This window comes from Oncorhynchus nerka, linkage group LG21 (assembly GCF_034236695.1).
Source record: "Oncorhynchus nerka isolate Pitt River linkage group LG21, Oner_Uvic_2.0, whole genome shotgun sequence".
NCBI lineage: Eukaryota > Metazoa > Chordata > Actinopteri > Salmoniformes > Salmonidae > Oncorhynchus > Oncorhynchus nerka.
In genome coordinates, this window is record NC_088416.1 from 35,689,367 (window position 1) to 35,714,366 (window position 25,000).

General features: G+C 48.7%; 1 pseudogene; it reads right to left on the reverse strand.

The window, feature by feature from the left end:
- LOC115127869 (SH3 and multiple ankyrin repeat domains protein 1-like) overlaps window positions 1-25,000 on the reverse strand; it is a 91,543-nt pseudogene that overhangs the window by 54,150 nt on the left and 12,393 nt on the right.

Genomic DNA, 25,000 nt, shown 5'->3' on the forward strand with positions numbered 1-25,000 from the left:
CTCACAGCACCCTCCACACACACACACACACTAGCAGTGTAAGGGACAGTTCTCACAGCAACCTCCACACACACACACACACACACACACACACACACACACACACACACACACACACACACACACACTAGCAGTGTAAGGGACAGTTCTCACAGCACCCTCCACATACACAAACACTAGCAGTGTAAGGGACAGTTCTCACAGCACCCTCCACATACACAAACACTAGTAGTGTAAGGGACAGTTCTCACAGCACCCTCCACACACACACACACTAGCAGTGTAAGGGACAGTTCTCACAGCAACCTCCACACACACACACACACACACACACACACACACACACACACACACACACACACACACACACACACACACACACACACTAGCAGTGTAAGGGACAGTTCTCACAGCACCCTCCACACACACTATACACATATTCCTTGTCTCACAGAGTATGAGAACTCAGCTCAAGGGGTCAGACAGAATTGTCCCACCGTGGACCTCGTACACGTCACAGAACAATATCACTAACACTGGTACATCTCATCCAATAGCATTTTCTGCTTTAGTAACTTCATCACACACAACCCCATCCAAGCAATGTACATACAAATACATCATTCCATTAGCCCAGCCATGTATTGTATAATCACCTGAAATGGGTTCTGCCCACTGTTATTCTTTGTGTCTTTATTGGCTCCCCTGTAAAGTAGAATTCGTGCACAGCTGTCCTGTATGGCCAAAATAAATGTCAATCAATTAGCAGCAAATAACTGTAATACTGGATTACAAAACTACAAAGTCATCTTTATTTGATGTTTGTTTATGACACTACTAGAGAGCACTACCTTGTTGTATAAAGCACAAACGTGCAAGGCAGTGTTTCCTGAGGCATTCTGGGAAGTGGAGTCTGCCCCGTAAAAAAGAAGGTGCTCCAGATGCTGGGCGTTGCCATTCTGACAGGCCTGGGATCAGAGCAGAGTGAGCACAGAGAGGGAGGGAGAGAGAGAGAGAGAGAGGTGGGGGGAGAGAGAGAGATGGGGGTAGAGAGAGTGAGAGAGTGAGAGAAAGAGAGAGAGAGGGGGGGATGACAGGCAATCAAAGGTAAAGAAAAGAAAAATGAATGAAGAGGGATATGGAGAAAGATAGAGATCAAGGAAATAAAGAGTGGAGAAAGAGGGGGGTTATACATTGTCAAAAGGAGAGAGAAACAGGAACAACACACACACATCAGAAAACAGCGAGAATACACACTTACCGAGCCACTCACACGTAGATACACACATAGATATGCACATAGATACGCACATAGATACACAATGACAACGCTCAACGACAACAGCACAAATACACACAGACATAATGATGAAAGGATGGAAAGAATGTTGAAATGGAGGGGAAGTTAGTACAGTACCTGTGTGTCTCCAGGGTTCTATCTGCTGTCCTCTTCATACCTGAGCTATGGAGTGACAGGGGGATGAGAAACGGGCCTCATCATGGGTTAGAGGGTACAGGGAGATGAGAGACGGGCCACATCATGGGTTAGAGGGTACAGGGGGGAGAGAGACGGGCCTCATCATGGGTTAGAGGGTACAGGGGGGTGAGAGACGGGCCTCATCATGGGTTAGAGGGTACAGGGAGATGAGAGACGGGCCTCATCATGGGTTAGAGCGTAAATGGGGATGAGAGACGGGCCTCATCATGGGTTAGAGGGTACAGGGGGTGAGAGACGGGCCTCATCATGGGTTAGAGTGTACAGGGGGGTGAGAGACGGGCCTCATCATGGTTTAGAGGGTACAGGGGGGAGAGAGACGGGCCTCATCATGGGTTAGAGGGTACAGGGGGGTGAGAGACGGGCCTCATCATGGGTTAGAGGGTACAGAGAGATGAGAGACGGGCCTCATCATGGGTTAGAGGGTACAGGGAGATGAGAGACGGGCCTCATCATGGGTTAGAGGGTACAGGGGGGTGAGAGACGGGCCTCATCATGGGTTAGAGGGTACAGGGAGATGAGAGACGGGCCTCATCATGGGTTAGAGGGTACAGGGGGATGAGAGACGGGCCTCATCATGGGTTAGAGGGTACAGGGAGATGAGAGACGGCCTCATCATGGGTTAGAGGGTACAGGGAGATGAGAGACGGGCCTCATCATGGGTTAGAGGGTACAGGGGGATGAGAGACGGGCCTCATCATGGGTTAGAGGGTACAGGGGATGAGAGACGGGCCTCATCATGGGTTAGAGGGTACAGGGAGATGAGAGACGGCCTCATCATGGATTAGAGCGTAAATGGGGATGAGAGACGGGCCTCATCATGGGTTAGAGGGTACAGGGAGATGAGAGACGGGCCTCATCATGGGTTAGAGGGTACAGGGAGATGAGAGACGGGCCTCATCATGGGTTAGAGGGTACAGGGAGATGAGAGACGGGCCTCATCATGGGTTAGAGGGTACAGGGAGATGAGAGACGGGCCTCATCATGGGTTAGAGGGTACAGGGAGATGAGAGACGGGCCTCATCATGGGTTAGAGGGTACAGGGAGATGAGAGACGGGCCTCATCATGGGTTAGAGGGTACAGGGAGATGAGAGACGGCCTCATCATGGGTTAGAGGGTACAGGGAGATGAGAGACGGGCCTCATCATGGGTTAGAGGGTACAGGGAGATGAGAGACGGGCCTCATCATGGGTTAGAGGGTACAGGGAGATGAGAGACGGGCCTCATCATGGGTTAGAGGGTACAGGGAGATGAGAGACGGGCCTCATCATGGGTTAGAGGGTACAGGGGGATGAGAGACGGGCCTCATCATGGGTTAGAGGGTACAGGGAGATGAGAGACGGCCTCATCATGGATTAGAGCGTAAATGGGGATGAGAGACGGGCCTCATCATGGGTTAGAGGGTACAGGGAGATGAGAGACGGGCCTCATCATGGGTTAGAGGGTACAGGGAGATGAGAGACGGCCTCATCATGGATTAGAGCGTAAATGGGGATGAGAGACGGGCCTCATCATGGGTTAGAGGGTACAGGGAGATGAGAGACGGGCCTCATCATGGGTTAGAGGGTACAGGGGGATGAGAGACGGGCCTCATCATGGGTTAGAGGGTACAGGGAGATGAGAGACGGGCCTCATCATGGGTTAGAGGGTACAGGGGATGAGAGACGGGCCTCATCATGGGTTAGAGGGTACAGGGAGATGAGAGACGGGCCTCATCATGGGTTAGAGGGTACAGGGGGATGAGATACGGGCCTCATCATGGGTTAGAGGGTACAGGGAGATGAGAGACGGGCCTCATCATGGGTTAGAGGGTACAGGGAGATGAGAGACGGGCCTCATCATGGGTTAGAGGGTACAGGGAGATGAGAGACGGGCCTCATCATGGGTTAGAGGGTACAGGGAGATGAGAGACGGGCCTCATCATGGGTTAGAGCGTAAATGGGGATGAGAGACGGGCCTCATCATGGGTTAGAGGGTACAGGGAGATGAGAGACGGGCCTCATCATGGGTTAGAGGGTACAGGGGGGGATGAGAGACGGGCCTCATCATGGGTTAGAGGGTACAGGGAGATGAGAGACGGGCCTCATCATGGGTTAGAGCGTAGAAGGGGATGAGAGAGAGACGGGCCTCATCATGGGTTAGAGGGTACAGGGGATGAGAGACGGGCCTCATCATGGGTTAGAGACGGGCCTCATCATGTACAGGGGATGAGAGACGGGCCTCATCATGGGTTAGAGGGTACAGGGGGATGAGAGACGGGCCTCATCATGGGTTAGAGGGTACAGGGGGATGAGAGACGGGCCTCATCATGGGTTAGAGGGTACAGGGAGATGAGAGACGGGCCTCATCATGGGTTAGAGGTACAGGGAGATGAGAGACGGGCCTCATCATGGGTTAGAGGGTACAGGGGGATGAGAGACGGGCCTCATCATGGGTTAGAGGGTACAGGGGATGAGAGACGGGCCTCATCATGGGTTAGAGGGTACAGGGGAGATGAGAGACGGGCCTCATCATGGGTTAGAGGGTACAGGGAGATGAGAGACGGGCCTCATCATGGGTTAGAGGGTACAGGGGATGAGAGACGGGCCTCATCATGGGTTAGAGGGGGACAGGGAGATGAGAGACGGGCCTCATCATGGGTTAGAGGGTACAGGGAGATGAGAGACGGGCCTCATCATGGGTTAGAGGGTACAGGGAGATGAGAGACGGGCCTCATCATGGGTTAGAGGGTACAGGGGGGTGAGAGATGGGCCTCATCATGGGTTAGAGGGTACAGGGGGATGAGAGACGGGCCTCATCATGGGTTAGAGGGTACAGGGAGATGAGAGACGGGCCTCATCATGGGTTAGAGCGTAAATGGGGATGAGAGACGGGCCTCATCATGGGTTAGAGGGTACAGGGAGATGAGAGACGGGCCTCATCATGGGTTAGAGGGTACAGGGAGATGAGAGACGGGCCTCATCATGGGTTAGAGGGTACAGGGAGATGAGAGACGGGCCTCATCATGGGTTAGAGGGTACAGGGAGATGAGAGACGGGCCTCATCATGGGTTAGAGGGAGACGGGCAGGGAGATGAGGGAGATGAGGGCCTCATCATGGGTTAGAGGGTACAGGGAGATGAGAGACGGGCCTCATCATGGGTTAGAGGGTACAGGGAGATGAGAGACGGGCCTCATCATGGGTTAGAGGGTACAGGGAGATGAGAGACGGGCCTCATCATGGGTTAGAGGGTAAGGGGATGAGAGACGGGCCTCATCATGGGTTAGAGGGTACAGGGAGATGAGAGACGGGCCTCATCATGGGTTAGAGGGTACAGGGAGATGAGAGACGGGCCTCATCATGGGTTAGAGGGTACAGGGAGATGAGAGACGGGCCTCATCATGGGTTAGAGGGTACAGGGAGGTGAGAGATGGCCTCATCATGGGTTAGAGGGTACAGGGAGATGAGAGACGGGCCTCATCATGGGTTAGAGGGTACAGGGGGATGAGATGGGTTAGAGGGTAGGGAGATGAGAGACGGGCCTCATCATGGGTTAGAGGGTACAGGGAGATGAGAGACGGGCCTCATCATGGGTTAGAGGTACAGGGGGATGAGAGACGGGCCTCATCATGGGTTAGAGGGTACAGGGAGATGAGAGACGGGCCTCATCATGGGTTAGAGGGTACAGGGATGAGAGACGGGCCTCATCATGAGAGGGTGGGGATGAGACGGGCCTCATCATGGGTTAGAGGGTACAGGGAGATGAGAGACGGGCCTCATCATGGGTTAGAGGTACAGGGGATGAGAGACGGGCCTCATCATGGGTTAGAGGGTACAGGGAGATGAGAGACGGGCCTCATCATGGGTTAGAGGGTACAGGGGGATGAGAGACGGGCCTCATCATGGGTTAGAGGGTACAGGGAGATGAGAGACGGGCCTCATCATGGGTTAGAGGGTACAGGGAGATGAGAGACGGGCCTCATCATGGGTTAGAGGGGTACAGGGAGATGAGAGACGGGCCTCATCATGGGTTAGAGGGTACAGGGAGATGAGAGACGGGCCTCATCATGGGTTAGAGGGTACAGGGAGATGAGAGACGGGCCTCATCATGGGTTAGAGGGTACAGGGAGATGAGAGACGGGCCTCATCATGGGTTAGAGGGTACAGGGAGATGAGAGACGGGCCTCATCATGGGTTAGAGCGTAAATGGGGATGAGAGACGGGCCTCATCATGGGTTAGAGGGTACAGGGAGATGAGAGATGAGGCCTCATCATGGGTTAGAGGGTACAGGGGATGAGAGACGGGCCTCATCATGGGTTAGAGGGTACAGGGGATGAGAGACGGGCCTCATCATGGGTTAGAGGGTACAGGGAGATGAGAGACGGGCCTCATCATGGGTTAGAGCGTAAATGGGGATGAGAGACGGGCCTCATCATGGGTTAGAGGGTACAGGGAGATGAGAGACGGGCCTCATCATGGGTTAGAGGGTACAGGGGGATGAGAGACGGGCCTCATCATGGGTTAGAGGGTACAGGGAGATGAGAGACGGGCCTCATCATGGGTTAGAGGGTACAGGGAGATGAGAGACGGGCCTCATCATGGGTTAGAGGGTACAGGGAGATGAGAGACGGGCCTCATCATGGGTTAGAGGGTACAGGGGGATGAGAGACGGGCCTCATCATGGGTTAGAGGGTACAGGGGATGAGAGACGGGCCTCATCATGGGTTAGAGGGTACAGGGGATGAGAGACGGGCCTCATCATGGGTTAGAGGGTACAGGGGATGAGAGACGGGCCTCATCATGGGTTAGAGGGTACAGGGAGATGAGAGACGGGCCTCATCATGGGTTAGAGGGTACAGGGAGATGAGAGACGGGCCTCATCATGGGTTAGAGGGTACAGGGAGATGAGAGACGGGCCTCATCATGGGTTAGAGGGTACAGGGAGATGAGAGACGGGCCTCATCATGGGTTAGAGGGTAAGGGGATGAGAGACGGGCCTCATCATGGGTTAGAGGGTACAGGGAGATGAGAGACGGGCCTCATCATGGGTTAGAGGGTACAGGGGGATGAGAGACGGGCCTCATCATGGGTTAGAGGGTACAGGGAGATGAGAGACGGGCCTCATCATGGGTTAGAGGGTACAGGGAGATGAGAGACGGGCCTCATCAGAGGGTACAGGGAGATGAGACGGGCCTCATCATGGTTAGAGGGTACAGGGGATGAGAGACGGGCCTCATCATGGGTTAGAGGGTACAGGGGGTAGGGAGAGACGGGCCTCATCATGGGTTAGAGGGTACAGGGGGATGAGAGACGGGCCTCATCATGGGTTAGAGGGTACAGGGGATGAGAGACGGGCCTCATCATGGGTTAGAGGGTACAGGGGATGAGAGACGGGCCTCATCATGGGTTAGAGGGTACAGGGAGATGAGAGACGGGCCTCATCATGGGTTAGAGGGTACAGGGGGATGAGAGACGGGCCTCATCATGGGTTAGAGGGTACAGGGAGATGAGAGACGGGCCTCATCATGGGTTAGAGGGTACAGGGAGATGAGAGACGGGCCTCATCATGGGTTAGAGGGTACAGGGAGATGAGAGAGACGGGCCTCATCATGGGTTAGAGGGTACAGGGAGATGAGAGACGGGCCTCATCATGGGTTAGAGGGTACAGGGGATGAGAGACGGGCCTCATCATGGGTTAGAGGGTACAGGGAGATGAGAGACGGGCCTCATCATGGGTTAGAGGGTACAGGGAGATGAGAGACGGGCCTCATCATGGGTTAGAGGGTACAGGGAGATGAGAGACGGGCCTCATCATGGGTTAGAGGGTACAGGGGATGAGAGACGGGCCTCATCATGGGTTAGAGGGTACAGGGAGATGAGAGACGGGCCTCATCATGGGTTAGAGGGGCCTCATCATGGGTAAAGGGGATGAGAGACGGGCCTCATCATGGGTTAGAGACGGGCCTCAGGGTACAGGGAGATGAGAGACGGGCCTCATCATGGGTTAGAGGGTACAGGGGGATACAGGGAGATGGGGAGAGACGGGCCTCATCATGGGTTAGAGGGTACAGGGAGATGAGAGACGGGCCTCATCATGGGTTAGAGGGTACAGGGAGATGAGAGACGGGCCTCATCATGGGTTAGAGGGTACAGGGAGATGAGAGACGGGCCTCATCATGGGTTAGAGGGTACAGGGAGATGAGAGACGGGCCTCATCATGGGTTAGAGGGTACAGGGAGATGAGAGACGGGCCTCATCATGGGTTAGAGGGTACAGGGAGATGAGAGACGGGCCTCATCATGGGTTAGAGGGGGAGATACAGGGAGATGAGAGACGGGCCTCATCATGGGTTAGAGGGTACAGGGAGATGAGAGACGGGCCTCATCATGGGTTAGAGGGTACAGGGAGATGAGAGACGGGCCTCATCATGGGTTAGAGGGTAGGGAGATGAGAGACGGGCCTCATCATGGGTTAGAGGGTACAGGGAGATGAGAGACGGCCTCATCATGGGTTAGAGGGTACATGGGAGATGAGAGACGGGCCTCTCATCATGGGTTAGAGATGAGAGACGGGCCTCATCATGGGTTAGAGGGTACAGGGAGATGAGAGACGGGCCTCATCATGGGTTAGAGGGTACAGGGAGATGAGAGACAGCCTCATCATGGGTTAGAGGTAAAGGGGATGAGAGACGGGCCTCATCATGGGTTAGAGGGTACAGGGAGATGAGAGACGGGCCTCATCATGGGTTAGAGGGTACAGGGAGATGAGAGACGGGCCTCATCATGGGTTAGAGGGTACAGGGAGATGAGAGACGGGCCTCATCATGGGTTAGAGGGTACAGGGGATGAGAGACGGGCCTCATCATGGGTTAGAGGGTAAAGGGGATGAGAGACGGGCCTCATCATGGGTTAGAGGGTACAGGGAGATGAGAGACGGGCCTCATCATGGGTTAGAGAGGGGGATGAGAGACGGGCCTCATCAGGGTTAGAGGGTGGGAGATGAGAGACGGGCCTCATCATGGGTTAGAGGGTACAGGGAGATGAGAGACGGGCCTCATCATGGGTTAGAGGGTACAGGGGATGAGAGACGGGCCTCATCATGGGTTAGAGGGTACAGGGAGATGAGAGACGGGCCTCATCATGGGTTAGAGGGTAAAGGGGGATGAGAGACGGGCCTCATCATGGGTTAGAGGGACGGGCAGGGAGATGAGAGACGGGCCTCATCATGGGTTAGAGAGGGTACAGGGAGATGAGAGACGGGCCTCATCATGGGTTAGAGGGTACAGGGGATGAGAGACGGGCCTCATCATGGGTTAGAGGGTACAGGGGATGAGAGACGGGCCTCATCATGGGTTAGAGGGTACAGGGGATGAGAGACGGGCCTCATCATGGGTTAGAGGGGATACAGGGAGATGAGATGACGGGCCTCATCATGGGTTAGAGGGTACAGGGAGATGAGAGACGGCCTCATCATGGATTAGAGCGTAAATGGGGATGAGAGACGGGCCTCATCATGGGTTAGAGGGTACAGGGAGATGAGAGACGGGCCTCATCATGGGTTAGAGGGTACAGGGGGATGAGAGACGGGCCTCATCATGGGTTAGAGGGTACAGGGAGATGAGAGACGGGCCTCATCATGGGTTAGAGCGTAAATGGGGATGAGAGACGGGCCTCATCATGGGTTAGAGGGTACAGGGAGATGAGAGACGGGCCTCATCATGGGTTAGAGCGTAAATGGGGATGAGAGACGGGCCTCATCATGGGTTAGAGGGTACAGGGGGTGAGAGACGGGCCTCATCATGGGTTAGAGGGTACAGGGGGGTGAGAGACGGGCCTCATCATGGGTTAGAGGGTACAGGGAGATGAGAGACGGGCCTCATCATGGGTTAGAGGGTACAGGGAGATGAGAGACGGGCCTCATCATGGGTTAGAGGGTACAGGGGATGAGAGACGGGCCTCATCATGGGTTAGAGGGTACAGGGGATGAGAGACGGGCCTCATCATGGGTTAGAGGGTACAGGGAGACAGGGGGTGAGAGACGGGCCTCATCATGGGTTAGAGGGTACAGGGGGATGAGAGACGGGCCTCATCATGGGTTAGAGGGTACAGGGAGATGAGAGACGGGCCTCATCATGGGTTAGAGGGGATGAGAGACGGGCCTACAGGGTTAGATGAGAGACGGGCCTCATCATGGGTTAGAGGGTACAGGGAGATGAGAGACGGGCCTCATCATGGGTTAGAGGGTACAGGGAGATGAGAGACGGGCCTCATCATGGGTTAGAGGGTACAGGGAGATGAGAGACGGGCCTCATCATGGGTTAGAGGGTACAGGGGAGAGATGAGAGACGGGCCTCATCATGGGTTAGAGGGTACAGGGAGATGAGAGACGGGCCTCATCATGGGTTAGAGGGTACAGGGAGATGAGAGACGGGCCTCATCATGGGTTAGAGGGTAAGGGGATGAGAGACAGCCTCATCATGGGTTAGAGGGTACAGGGGATGAGAGACGGGCCTCATCATGGGTTAGAGGGTACAGGGAGATGAGAGACGGGCCTCATCATGGGTTAGAGGGTACAGGGAGATGAGAGACGGGCCTCATCATGGGTTAGAGGGTACAGGGAGATGAGAGACGGGCCTCATCATGGGTTAGAGGGTACAGGGAGATGAGAGACGGGCCTCATCATGGGTTAGAGGGTACAGGGAGATGAGAGACGGGCCTCATCATGGGTTAGAGGGTACAGGGAGATGAGAGACGGGCCTCATCATGGGTTAGAGGGTACAGGGGGAGAGGGTTAGAGGGTACAGGGGGTGAGAGACGGCCTCATCATGGGTTAGAGGGTACAGGGAGATGAGAGACGGGCCTCATCATGGGTTAGAGGGTACAGGGAGATGAGAGACGGGCCTCATCATGGGTTAGAGGGTACAGGGGGGTGAGAGACGGGCCTCATCATGGGTTAGAGGGTACAGGGAGATGAGAGACGGGCCTCATCATGGTTTAGAGGGTACAGGGGGTGAGAGATGGGCCTCATCATGGGTTAGAGGGTACAGGGGGTGAGAGACGGGCCTCATCATGGGTTAGAGGGTACAGGGGGGTGAGAGACGGGCCTCATCATGGGTTAGAGGGTACAGGGGGTGAGAGACAGACATCATCATAGGTTAGAGGGTACATGGGGGTGAGAGACGGGCCTCATCATGGGTTAGAGGGTACAGGGGGGTGAGAGACGGGCCTCATCATGGGTTAGAGGGTACAGGGAGATGAGAGACGGGCCTCATCATGGGTTAGAGCGTAAAGGGGGATGAGAGACGAGCCTCATCATGGGTTAGAGGGTACAGGGAGATGAGAGACGGGCCTCATCATGGGTTAGAGGGTACAGGGAGATGAGAGACGGCCTCATCATGGGTTAGAGGGTAAAGGGGGATGAGAGATGGGCCTCATCATGGGTTAGAGGGGTACAGGGGGGTGAGAGACGAGCCTCATCATGGGTTAGAGGGGTACAGGGGGGTGAGTAGCAGGAGAGACACATCAGGGTAAGGGAGGCACCATGACATGAATGGATAACATAAATATAGAGATGACATTTACACACTGACACACAAACCTATATACACACAAACACAGTGAAACGCTAATGGACATTGACACTTGAACACAGACTAAACCCCACAGAAAAAAACACACACCTACACCTCAACCTACCTGGTGTGTCTCATCCCAGCCGTTCTCATCCCTGACGGCCAGCTTGGCGCGGTGGTGGAGCAGGGTCTCACAGCAGGAGGTGTCGCCCCCTGTCAGCACAGTGTGGTAGAGCGGAGTCAGCCCCCGCCGGTCCTTATAGTCTGGAGACGCACCCAGAGACAGCAAGGTCTATAGGGACACACCAGGTAGACACACATACTTACACTCTTAGAAAAAAAGGTGCTATCTAGAACCTAAAAGGTTTCTTCGGCTGTACCCGTAGGAGAACCCTCTAAATAACCCTTTTTAGTTCCAGGTAGAACCCTTTTGGTTCCAGATAGAACCCTTTTGAGTTCCTTGTAGCATCCTTTCCACAGTGTTCTACGTGGAACCAAAAAGGGTTCTCCTATGGGGAAAGCCGAAAACCCCTTTACTAACCTTTTTTTCTAAGACTGTATTAAACGATTAGTTGAATATCACTATAACATATGCGATATCATTATAAGAAAATCATGACTGTATCTCAATACAAGACACTATGCACAGTGGGTCCATACATGCTCCTTTAATCCATGGATGTGAGTGTAAGGAGGTGTGTGTGTGTTTACCAGCAAGGCTGTGTGGCAGTGGCTGCGGACAGCCTTGTGTAGAGGTGTGAGTCCGTCCTTGGACCTGAAATCAAGATGAGCCCCTCCCAGCACCAGCCCCCGTATGGCCTCCCCTCCCCCCGGCTCACATTGCACCGCCAACGTCAGGGGGGTTTCTACAGAGGAGAGAGAGAGATGGAGCAATGGCGGGACGGAGGGGCTCATATATTTAATCAGACAGACAGGAGTAGGGCCATGGAGTTATGACATGAACATCAAGCATTATGTCACTCTAGTCTACTGTAGTAGTACAGTATCCCTTATCTGATAGTGGCAGATGTAGAGATCTCTGCTGCCCCCTGGTGTTGCCAGGTGGAAGTGCACTTCACACTCCCAGCGACAGCAGGCTCTGTTGTGTGAGAGGATTGTTGCAGCACACCCAAAACTGCTAACAGTAGCTGCCTGTCTCCCACCTCGTTATATTATCTTAAATGAGACTCAAACTAACTGTCTCCTTTGCTTATTATAATTATCTTTAATAAAGTGTTAGATAGATAGAGCTTTGGGTAAGTGTGATTCAGAGTTGGAGAGAGTATTTCGGGGTTTTCAGGTCAAGGTTACAGAGGACAGCCATTAGCCATAGCTCCCACAGCTATCTTGGCTGTTAGCTAATTCAACTTGGATATGAACAGTTTGCTAGCTAGATGACAGGTTGTATGGCTGAAGGGTCTGGAAATGATCTCTAGGATGCTAAATATACAGTGGCCATATGCCCCACAAATGTTATGGGTCACTAAGAAGGATTTCTTAGGGGGTCAAGGTATCAGGGACAACACAGACAGACAGACAGACAGACAGACAGACAGACTAAATGGCTGATTGGTGCTAACTGACTGAGGAGAGGTCACAGGTCACCCTGGCAGCGGACAGCATCTGACAGCGTCTCACCTCCCGTGTCAGGGTCCTGGTAGTTGGGGTCAAGCCCTTTGTCCAAGAACTTGGCCATCTTGTCCACAAAGCCACTTTGGATATAGTCCATGAACTTCTTTAGACTGGCCTATGAGAGGCATGAGGGGATAGAGAGAGATGAGGGGACTGCAGAACCTAAAAGTGTTCTTTGGCTGTCCCCATAGGAGAACCCTTTGAAGAACCCTTTTTGGATCAAGGGTTCTGCCTGGAACCAAAAGGGTTCTACCTGGAACCAAGAATGGTTCTCCAACAGGGAAAGCCGAAGAACCATTTGGAACACTTTTTTCTAAGAGTGTGCCAGCACTGCGTTCCACAGAGAGCAGAGTTGACATATTAATACTGGAGTTGTCTGCCACACAAACAACAGCTAACACAGACATACAAGGCATGTACACACACTGACAGCAAAGAGTGCACACACCCACACACATAAGTATGCACACACATACACACACACTCGCGCCAACACATACACCTTCATACTGCACCAATGCATGCTACACACACTTATACCCACAATTCAAATTGTGCCACACCCTTTGAAACAGACAACCAGTACCTTAGTGTGCAGTTTAGCCAGCTGTTTCTCATCTAGATTGGTCTGTTTGTACACTCTGGTCTTGTAACGAAACTAGAGAGAGAGAGAGAGAGAGAGAGAGACAGAGAGAAAGAGAAAGACAGAGAGAGAGAGAGAGAGTTAATCCTGACTGGAAGGCCTTTTGTCCTCAATTCTCTCAGCTTTTGGCCTAGATCCGCATGATGGAGCCTGCAGATGTATTGCAAAATGATGCTGTATCTAGTTTACCCGTAACTTCCATCCTTCTCCTCGTCCTACTCTCTCAACGAAAAAAGAAAAAAAGAAAGAAACGGCACAGGTTTACACTAGTTTCCAGCCACAGAGTGAGAGTAGCCCACAGAGTAACCTTACAGAGTAACCCACAGAGTGAGAGTAGCCCACAGAGTAACCTTACAGAGTAACCCACAGAGTGAGAGTAGCCCACAGAGTAACCTTACAGAGTAACCCACAGAGTGAGAGTAGCCCACAGAGTAACCTTACAGAGTAACCCACAGAGTGAGAGTAGCCCACAGAGTAACCTTACAGAGTAACCCACAGAGTGAGAGTAGCCCACAGAGTAACCTTACAGTGTAGCCCACAGAGTAACCGTACAGAGTAACCTTACAGTGTAGCCCACAGAGTAACCTTACAGTGTAGCCCACAGAGTAACCTTACAGTGTAGCCCACAGAGTAACCTTACAGAGTAACCTTACAGTGTAGCCCACAGAGTAACCGTACAGAGTAACCTTACAGTGTAGCCCACAGAGTAACCTTACAGTGTAGCCCACAGAGTAACCTTACAGTGTAGCCCACAGAGTAACCTTACAGTGTAGCCCACAGAGTAACCGTACAGTGTAGCCCACAGAGTAACCTTACAGTGTAGCCCACAGAGTAACCTTACAGTGTAGCCCACAGAGTAACCTTACAGTGTAGCCCACAGAGTAACCTTACAGAGTAACCTTACAGTGTAGCCCACAGAGTAACCTTACAGAGTAACCTTACAGTGTAGCCCACAGAGTAACCTTACAGAGGAACCTTACAGAGTAACCTTACAGTGTAGCCCACAGAGTAACCTTACAGAGGAACCTTACAGAGTAACCTTACAGTGTAGACCACAGAGTAACCTTACAGAGGAACCTTACAGAGGAACCTTACAGTGTAGCCCACAGAGTAACCTTACAGAGGAACCTTACAGAGTAACCTTACAGTGTAGCCCACAGAGTAACCTTACAGAATAACCTTACAGTGTAGCCCACAGAGTAACCTTACAGTGTAGCCCACAGAGTAACCTTACAGAGTGAGAGTAACCGTACAGAGTAACCTTACAGAGCAACCCACAGAGTAACCCACAGAGTGAGAGTAACCTTACAGAGTAACCCAGAGAGTAACGTAACAGAGTAACCCCACAGAGTAACCGTACAGAGTAACCTTACAGAGTAACCCACAGAGTAACGTAACAGAGTAACCCCACAGAGTAACCTTACAGAGTAACCTTACAGAGTAACCCACAGAGTAACCCCACAGAGTAACCGTACAGAGTAACCTTACAGAGTAACCCACAGAGTAACGTAACAGAGTAACCCCACAGAGTAACCTTACAGAGTAACCTTACAGAGTAACCCACAGAGTAACGTAACAGAGTAACCCCACAGAGTAACCGTACAGAGTAACCTTACAGAGTAACCCACAGAGTAACGTAACAGAGTAACCCCACAGAGTAACCGTACAGAGTAACCCACAGAGTAACCTAACAGAGTAACCTTACAGAGTACCCTTACAGAGTAACCCACAGAGTGAGAGTAATCTTACAGAGCACCCTTACAGTGTAGCCCACAGAGTAACCCACAGAGTGAGAGTAACCTGACAGTGTAGCCCACAGAGTGAGAGTAACCTTATAGAGTAACATTACAGAATAACCCACAGAGTGAGAGTAACCTTACAGAGTAACCTGACAGAGTAACCCACAGAGTGAGAGTAACCTTACAGTGTAGCCCACAGAGTGAGAGTAACCTTACAGAGTAACCTTACAGAGTAACCCACAGAGTGAGAGTAACCTTACAGAGTGACCTTACAGAGTAACCTTACAGAGTAACCCACAGAGTGAGAGTAACCTTACAGAGTGATCTTACAAAGTAACCCACAGAGTGAGAGTAACCTTACAGAGTGACCTTACAGAGTAACCCACAGAGTGAGAGTAACCTTACAGAGTAACCTTACAGAGTAACCCACAGAGTGAGAGTAACCTTACAGAGTGACCTTACAGAGTAACCCACAGAGTGAGAGCAACCTTACAGTGTAGCCCTAAGAGTGAGAGTAACCTTACAGAGTGACCTTACAGAGTAACCCACAGAGTGAGAGTAACCTTACAGTGTAGCCCTAAGAGTGAGAGTAACCTTACAGTGTAGCCCAAAGAGTAACCTTACAGTGTAACCCACAGAGTAACCTAACAGAGTAACCTTACAGAGTAACCAACAGAGTGAGAGTAACCTTACAGTGTAACCTTACATCCAGGCTGTATATACCTCCAGATATGGTACCCCCTTCTCAAAGGATTGTGGGTACTCTCTCAGCATCTTCTCCTCCTCCAGGAACTTGGCGTCATGGCCTTCGGTGGCTGGTTGGAACAAGCCGTAGTTCAACACATCCCGCAACGAATCGGTCAGAGAACATAGCACCTGCTGCTTGGCCTTCCAAACGGTCGCATCCGGGTTGAACCGCAAACACTTCTGCAGAGGAGACGGTGAGAGAAGGGGAGAGAGAGAGGGAGAGAGAGGAGAGAGACTGTTCAATGGTGGTGCTTATAGAGAAGAGATAGAGGGTGGATAGAGGAAGGGGTAGTTGGGGTTTAGATGAAAACACTAAAGAAGAAAAGTGAGGAAAAGGAAAGCATTGAACTGTAAAGTAGAAAAGTAACAGCAATTTAACAGTCTAGACTGAGGGAAGGGTCCTGGTGCAGTATTAGTGTGTCTGTCAGAAGTGGAGAACCGCTCCTCGCTGCAGTACTGCTGTTATTACCATTCTGAACCACTAGGGAGAGACATTGTGAGTCCACCACAGGGACCAGTGATGTGTATGGTTTTATACAGTAAGGAGATATGAGGCCGGATTGTACTGTCTCCTCTGACCAGTGAGCTCCTTTATGGCTCCTTTATGGTGAGATGAATAGAATATTTGATTGTGCTGTATCATATACGCACAGTTAGCATTGGATCCACATCTGTTTCTGTAGATCATGAATCAAACAGTCTTCCTCTCTTTCTCTCTCTCTCTCTGGTGTGAGTCTGGGCTGAGGCTGAGGTAGAGCAGGCCATTCCCCTGACCTTGAAGCAGCTGTGTGATTGGTCCTTCTGGAGAGCAGCTGGATCTCTCGCTTGCTGCTTCTGCATGCATGGATGTACGCTCCACGGCTCAATACATCTCACTAACGTGTTTAACTCTCTCTTTCTGTCTTAGTCTCTCCCTCACTGACTGTCTCACACACTCTCTCTGTCTGAAAGGCTGTGTGTGTGTGTGTGTGTGTGTGTGTGTGTGTGTGTGTGTGTGTGTGTGTGTGTGTGTGTGTGTTGTTTGAGGGAGGGAGGGAGAGGGAGAGTGAGAATGGAATACTGTGCAGAGGTGTAAAATGTCTCTCTCCCTCTCTTTTATTCAGTCTGGGTTTGTGCACAGCCAACCGAATCACTATGGCAACCAGTTCATTAGTGGAGCAAGCTCCTTGTTGCCATAGAGACAATCCTGTGTTCCCTTGGAGATGGGGAACTATGGGATAAAGTGAGAGAGTGCCCGTGCCTGTGTGTATGTGTGTTTTACAGTGAGATGGAGAACGAGAGAGGTGGAGTCAGGGGGAGGAAAGGGTTTATGTATGAGAGAGGGAGAGAGAGGGAGCGAGGGAGGGATATAGAGAGGGAGGGAGGGAGTGAGAGAAAAAGAGAGATGGAGAAAGAGAGACATTGAAAGGGAGTAGGTGTGTCAGCATGCAATAGATTGTTTCTTACACACACGCTGACATACTGCACCAACATGTACATTCAATCACACACTAGAATTAACACTCAGTCCCTTCAAAAAACCCACACGCAAACAGAATGCAAGCTAGGGAAGCTAAATATAATCTGAGATCATTGAGGAAGAGGAGAAAATGTATCAATACAGCATAATGCATGAAGAATATTCCCATAATCACCATCATTATTGTTTCAATTATTATGACACTCTTTATATAATTACTGTAATTCTGCTTTTACATTTTTTAAATGTTTTATTAACCCATTCACCACCTTCTTCAGAGGACACGTCTTCTTTGGTTTTTACAGCTTTTCTACTTCATATACATACATTTTACATAAAGATTTTACATGTACTGTACATTTTAATTCTGCAGTTAATCTTAGGGGTATTAGCACATTTGTTTAAGACAGGAGAGGTTCTGTTCAACACCAAAGCAGGTGGGAGAAGAGGAACGGGTGGATATATACCAACTGATATACCTATATACCTACCTACATATACCTACTGATATACCTACCTACATATGCCTACTGATATACCTACCTACATATACCTACTGATATACCTACTGATATACAGTGCCTTGCGAAAGTATTCTGCCCCCTTGAACTTTGCGACCTTTTGCCACATTTCAGTCTTCAAACATAAAGATATAAAACTGTATTTTTTGTGAAGAATCAACAACAAGTGGGACACAATCATGAAGTGGAACGACATTTATTGGATATTTCAAACTTTTTTAACAAATCAAAAACTGAAAAATTGGGCGTGCAAAATTATTCAGCCCCCTTAAGTTAATACTTTGTAGCGCCACCTTTTGCTGCGATTACAGCTGTAAGTCGCTTGGGGTATGTCTCTATCAGTTTTGCACATCGAGAGACTGAATTTTTTCCCCATTCCTGCTTGCAAAACAGCTCGAGCTCAGTGAGGTTGGATGGAGAGCATTTGTGAACAGCAGTTTTCAGTTCTTTCCACAGATTCTCGATTGGATTCAGGTCTGGACTTTGACTTGGCCATTCTAACACCTGGATATGTTTATTTTTGAACCATTCCATTGTAGATTTTGCTTTATGTTTTGGATCATTGTCTTGTTGGAAGACAAATCTCCGTCCCAGTCTCAGGTCTTTTGCAGACTCCATCAGGTTTTCTTCCAGAATGGTCCTGTATTTGGCTCCATCCATCTTCCCATCAATTTTAACCATCTTCCCTGTCCCTGCTGAAGAAAAGCAGGCCCAAACCATGATGCTGCCACCATCATGTTTGACAGTGGGGATGGTGTGTACAGGGTGATGAGCTGTGTTGCTTTTACGCCAAACATAACGTTTTGCATTGTTGCCAAAAAGTTCAATTTTGGTTTCATCTGACCAGAGCACCTTCTTCCACATGTTTGGTGTGTCTCCCAGGTGGCTTGTGGCAAACTTTAAACAACACTTTTTATGGATATCTTTAAGAAATGGCTTTCTTCTTGCCACTCTTCCATAAAGGCCAGATTTGTGCAATATACGACTGATTGTTGTCCTATGGACAGAGTGTCCCACCTCAGCTGTAGATCTCTGCAGTTCATCCAGAGTGATCATGGGCCTCTTGGCTGCATCTCTGATCAGTCTTCTCCTTGTATGAGATGAAAGTTTAGAGGGACGGACAGGTCTTGGTAGATTTGCAGTGGTCTGATACTCCTTCCATTTCAATATTATCGCTTGCACAGTGCTCCTTGGGATGTTTAAAGCTTGGGAAATCTTTTTGTATCCAAATCCGGCTTTAAACTTCTTCACAACAGTATCTCGGACCTGCCTGGTGTGTTCCTTGTTCTTCATGATGCTCTCTGCGCTTTTAACGTACCTCTGAGACTATCACAGTGCAGGTGCATTTATACGGAGACTTGATTACACACAGGTGGATTGTATTTATCATCATTAGTCATTTAGGTCAACATTGGATCATTCAGAGATCTTCACTGAACTTCTGGAGAGAGTTTGCTGCACTGAAAGTAAAGGGGCTGAATAATTTTGCACGCCCAATTTTTCAGTTTTTGATTTGTTAAAAAAGTTTGAAATATCCAATAAATGTCGTTCCACTTCATGATTGTGTCCCACTTGTTGTTGATTCTTCACAAAAAAATACAGTTTTATATCTTTATGTTTGAAGCCTGAAATGTGGCAAAAGGTCGCAAAGTTCAAGGGGGCAGAATACTTTCGCAAGGCACTGTACCTATATATACCTATATATACATCCTACTGATATACCTATATATACCTACTGACATACCTATATACCTACTGACATACCTATATATACCTATATATACCTACTGATATACCTATATATACCTACTGATATACCTATATATACCTACTGATATACCTATATATACCTACTGATATACCTATATATACCTACTGATATACCTACCTACATATACCTACTGATATACCTATATATACCTACTGATATACCTATATACCTACCTACATATACCTACTGATATACCTATATATACCTACTGATATACCTATATATACCTATATACCTACCTACATATACCTACTGATATACCTATATATACCTACTGATATACCTATATACCTACCTACATATACCTACTGATATACCTATATATACCTACTGATATACCTATATATACCTACTGATATACCTATATATACCTACTGATATACCTACCTACATATACCTACTGATATACCTATATATACCTACTGATATACCTATATACCTACCTACATATACCTACTGATATACCTATATATACCTACTGATATACCTATATACCTACCTACATATACCTACTGATATACCTATATATACCTACTGATATACCTACTGATAAACCTATATATACCTACTGATATACCTATATACCTACCTACATGTACCTACTGATTGGTTGAAATGACTCATTAAACTCTCTCATGAGCCCTCCACTCAAGACTAACTCTTTACAGACTTCTAACAGAGAGGAAGACCATCTCTGCTTCTGAGTCTGACTGGTTCTGACTTACTGTTATTGATTCAGTATTATTGACTAACAACTAGCTGTAGGTTGAGGCAGCTTACATATTGACTGTCACTTCTCTCTTTTACACTCATATTGCAGTCAGGTCCGTAGCTACATATGAAGACACCGAGGTCCGGATCTTCAGGATTTTCAGAATTTGAAAAATATATATTTTGGGAACTCGGTCGTGGTCTCAACTTACTGTTGAGAATTAGAATAGTTGAATACACAAGGTGACATTTCAAAACGTGGTTGTTCATCAGCAGTTTTCCTTCCTATATGTCCCACACTCACAGTCACTCAATTAGTCCATATCTGTTAACGTTTTTTAGATTGGTAAATTAATCTACTTAGTCTAGCCAGCCATCTAAAGTAATCATGGTTGAATTACCAACCGGGCATGCAGGGCACTTCCCCAGGGGCCCTGACCTCCAAAGGGACCCCATTGATTTTGTAAGTCACTGAGATATCATATTAACATTGTATAAATCATGGCAAATGTGTAGAATTGCAGGAAATTACTACAACAAAAATTCTGTAAATCTGTTTACCATTTGCTAATAAAGTACTTTTTCTGCTAACAGATCCCTCTGAATGTTTTTAATCCCGGTGCTGAATTAATGTGAGTTAATGCAGCTAACTGTATTGCTAATAGGCTATATGTTTGTAGATGAGTTAATGAGGCTAACTGTATTGCTAATAGGCTATATGTTTGTAGATGAGTTAATGAGGCTAACTGTATTGCTAATAGGCTATATGTTTGTAGATGAGTTCATGTGGCTAACTGTATTGCTAATAGGCTATATGTTTGTAGATAAGTTAATGAGGCTAACTGTATTGCTAATAGGCTATATGTTTGTAGATGAGTTAATGCGGCTAACTGTATTGCTAATAGGCTGTATGTTTGTAGATGAGTTAATGAGGCTAACTGTATTGCCAATAGGCTATACGTTTGTAGATGAGTTAATGAGGCTAACTGTATTGCTAATAGGCTATATGTTTGTAGATGAGTTAATGCGGCTAACTGTATTGCTAATAGGCTGTATGTTTGTAGATGAGTTAATGAGGCTAACTGTATTGCCAATAGGCTATACGTTTGTAGATGAGTTAATGAGGCTAACTGTATTGCTAATAGGCTATATGTTTGTAGATGAGTTAATGCGGCTAACTGTATTGCTAATAGGCTGTATGTTTGTAGATGAGTTAATGAGGCTAACTGTAATTGCTAATAGGCTATATGTTTGTAGATGAGTTAATGAGGCTAACTGTATTGCTAATAGGCTATATGTTTGTAGATGAGTTAATGAGGCTAACTGTATTGCTAATAGGCTATATGTTTGTAGATGAGTTAATGAGGCTAACTGTATTGCTAATAGGCTATATGTTTGTAGATGAGTTAATGCGGCTAACTGTATTGCTAATAGGCTATATGTTTGTAGATGAGTTAATGAGGCTAACTGTATTGCTAATAGGCTGTATGTTTGTAGATGAGTTAATGCGGCTAACTGTATTGCTAATAGGCTATATGTTTGTAGATGGACTGAGGTGAATGAAGCTAGAGCAACTCAGGCAATAATGGTTGGGTCCTTTTTGCTTGTTTTTGCTGTTCTCCAAATTGCAATTTAGAGTTTTTAAATCGTACAGAAATGCAGTAAATGAGCTTCAACTTTCTTAAAATATTTTGTAAGGAGTGGGATTTCACCCCCACCCCCTCTCACTCACTCACTGACTCACTGACTCACTCACTCACTCACTCACTCACTCACTCACTATTGATTTATTATATCTTTGTCCATGTTACTCTTTCTCCATCTTCTTGTATCTGTGCTGACATTCGTTATCTCTGCAGACTATATTATGGGCCTCCCTCTCTCTCTCTCCTTCCTACCTTCCTTTCTTTCTTCATTCTCTCTCTCTCTCTCTCTCTCTCCTACCCTCTGGCCCTTTTCTGCAGGGCAAGTGCAGGGGGATTATCAGCCTTTAATGAGAACTATGGGGAAATAACCACCCCCTCTCTCCCACTAAGTTTAAGTCAATTTCTCTCTCCCTTTCTCCTTCGGCCTCTCTCTATCTCTCTCACTACCTCTTTCCCATCCATTTGCTATGTTCCCCCTCTCTAGCTACCTCACAGTCACACAGTCCTCCTTTCCACATTCCTTTCAGCCCCCTGTTTCCCTCCCTCCTTCCATCCCCTGTCCTCTCCTCTCCTCTCTTCACCCTCTTATATGGCTCTGCCTCTCTTATCTGGGCCCCTCTTCACCTCTGGCTGAGCACTGAGGAGGCCCTTACAAGGCTTACAGTTGTTGGTCTACTCTAAATGTATGTCAATGGGATGTTACTATGTTTATACAGCAGGTAAGATGACTGTGTATAGATGTACTATATACTGTATGTGTAGGTAAATATATATCAGGGGGTATGTGGGCACTTCTTAGCCAGTTGTGGAAATCCTCAATTCATAACATTTGTGTTTATGAGCTGCTGCCCGTCTCTCCATGATCTCATTACAATACAATTAACCAGCAATTAGAGTTTATTGAGAGCAAATTAGCTGACATGTAGAACAGGCCTAATACACTGAGATTATACAAACATATTATCCCACTGCACAGGAGAGAAGGAGATAGGAGAGAAGGAGATGAGAGAGAAGGAGATAGGAGAGAAGGAGATGAGAGGAGAAGAGAGAAGAGAGAGAGAGAGAGAGAGAGAGAGGAGATGGGAAGAAGTGAGGTAGGGAGGGTGAAGGGACGGTGTGAAAGACAAAAGGAGAGAAGGACGATATGAGATGGAGGGAGGTCAGGAGAGAGGAGAAATAGAGGACAGGATATTGCCCTACTCCTCAGAAACATTTAGAAGTCATGTGGTGTCACTGACCATAACGTGGCAGCACTAACTGTAGTATTGGTTATCTTAGATCATGTCAAAATACTGTACATGTTCCTTCCATAAGACACAGAGAAAGGATCTTGGGTAACCAATTCCCCAGCATGCTTCTCATTGTTCGCACACACAGCGGAGCAAGGTAACAAGTAACAACAGGAGATCCACAGAATACAGTAATACACAGTACTACACACTCGTATAGTCATCAAAACACATTCAAATCAGCATACAGACACATACAGTATATTCAGAAAGTATTCAGACCCCTTCCCTTTTTCAACATTTTGTTACGTTACAGCCTTATTCTAAAATGGATTAAATAAAACAAAACAGAAATACCTTATTTATATAAGTATTCAGACCCTTTGCTATGAGACTCAACATTTTCCATTGATCATCCTTGAGATGTTTCTTCAACTTGATTGGAGTCCACCTGTGGTAAATTCAATTGATTGGACATTATTTTGAAAGGCGTGGCACACCTGTCTATATAAGGTCCCACAGTTGACAATGCATGTCAGAGCAAAAACCAAGCCACGAGGTTGAAGGAATTGTCAGTAGAGCTCCGAGACAGGATTGTGTCGGCCCACAGATCTGGGTAAGGGTACCAAAAAATGTGTGCAGCATTGAATGTCTTCAAGAACACAGTGGCCTCTATCATTCTTAAATGGAAGAAGTTTGGAACCACCATGACTGTTCCTAGAGCTGGCTGCCAGGGCAAACTGTGCAATTGGGGGAGAAGGGCCTTGGTCAGGGAGGTGGTCAGGATTGAGGGAAAGATGAAGAGAGCAAAGTACAGAGAGATCCTTGATGCTACGTAAGCTTAACTTTCTGAACACTCGTGACGTGTAGTCCACTTGTCATTCCAATCTCCTTTGCATTAGCGTAGCCTCTTGTGTAGCCTGTCAACTATGTGTCTGTCTATCCCTGTTCTCTCCTCTCTGCACAGACCATACAAACGCTCCACACCGCGTGGCCGCGGCCACCCTAATCTGGTGGTCCCAGCGCGCACGACCCACGTGGAGTTCCAGGTCTCCGGTAGCCTCTGGAACTGCCGATCTGCGGCCAACAAGGCAGAGTTCATCTCATCCAACACTTCCCACACTGCCCCTACTCGGATGGTATCGCGCCGTCCCAACCTTCGCTCTCTCTCCCCCGCTACTCTCTCCTCTTCCATCCTATCATCTCTTCCCTCTGCTCAAACCTTCTCCAACCTATCTCCTGATTCTGCCTCCTCAACCCTCCTCTCCTCCCTTTCTGCATCCTTTGACTCTCTATGTCCCCTATCCTCCAGGCCGGCTCGGTCCTCCCCTCCCGCTCCGTGGCTCGACGACTCATTGCGAGCTCACAGAACAGGGCTCCGGGCAGCCGAGCGGAAATGGAGGAAAACTCGCCTCCCTGCGGACCTGACATCCTTTCACTCCCTCCTCTCTACATTCTCCTCTTCTCTCTCTGCTGCTAAAGCCACTTTCTACCACTCTAAATTCCAAGCATCTGCCTCTAACCCTAGGAAGCTCTTTGCAACCTTCTCCTCCCTCCTGAATCCTCCTCCCCCTCCCCCTCCTCCCTCTCTGCAGATGACTTCGTCAACCATTTTGAAAAGAAGGTCGACGACATCCGATCCTCGTTTGCTAAGTCAAACGACACCGCTGGTTCTGCTCACACTGCCCTACCCTGTGCTCTGACCTCTTTCTCCCTCTCTCTCCAGATGAAATCTCGCGTCTTGTGACGGCCGGCCGCCCAACAACCTGCCCGCTTGACCCTATCCCCTCCTCTCTTCTCCAGACCATTTCCGGAGACCTTCTCCCTTACCTCACCTCGCTCATCAACTCATCCC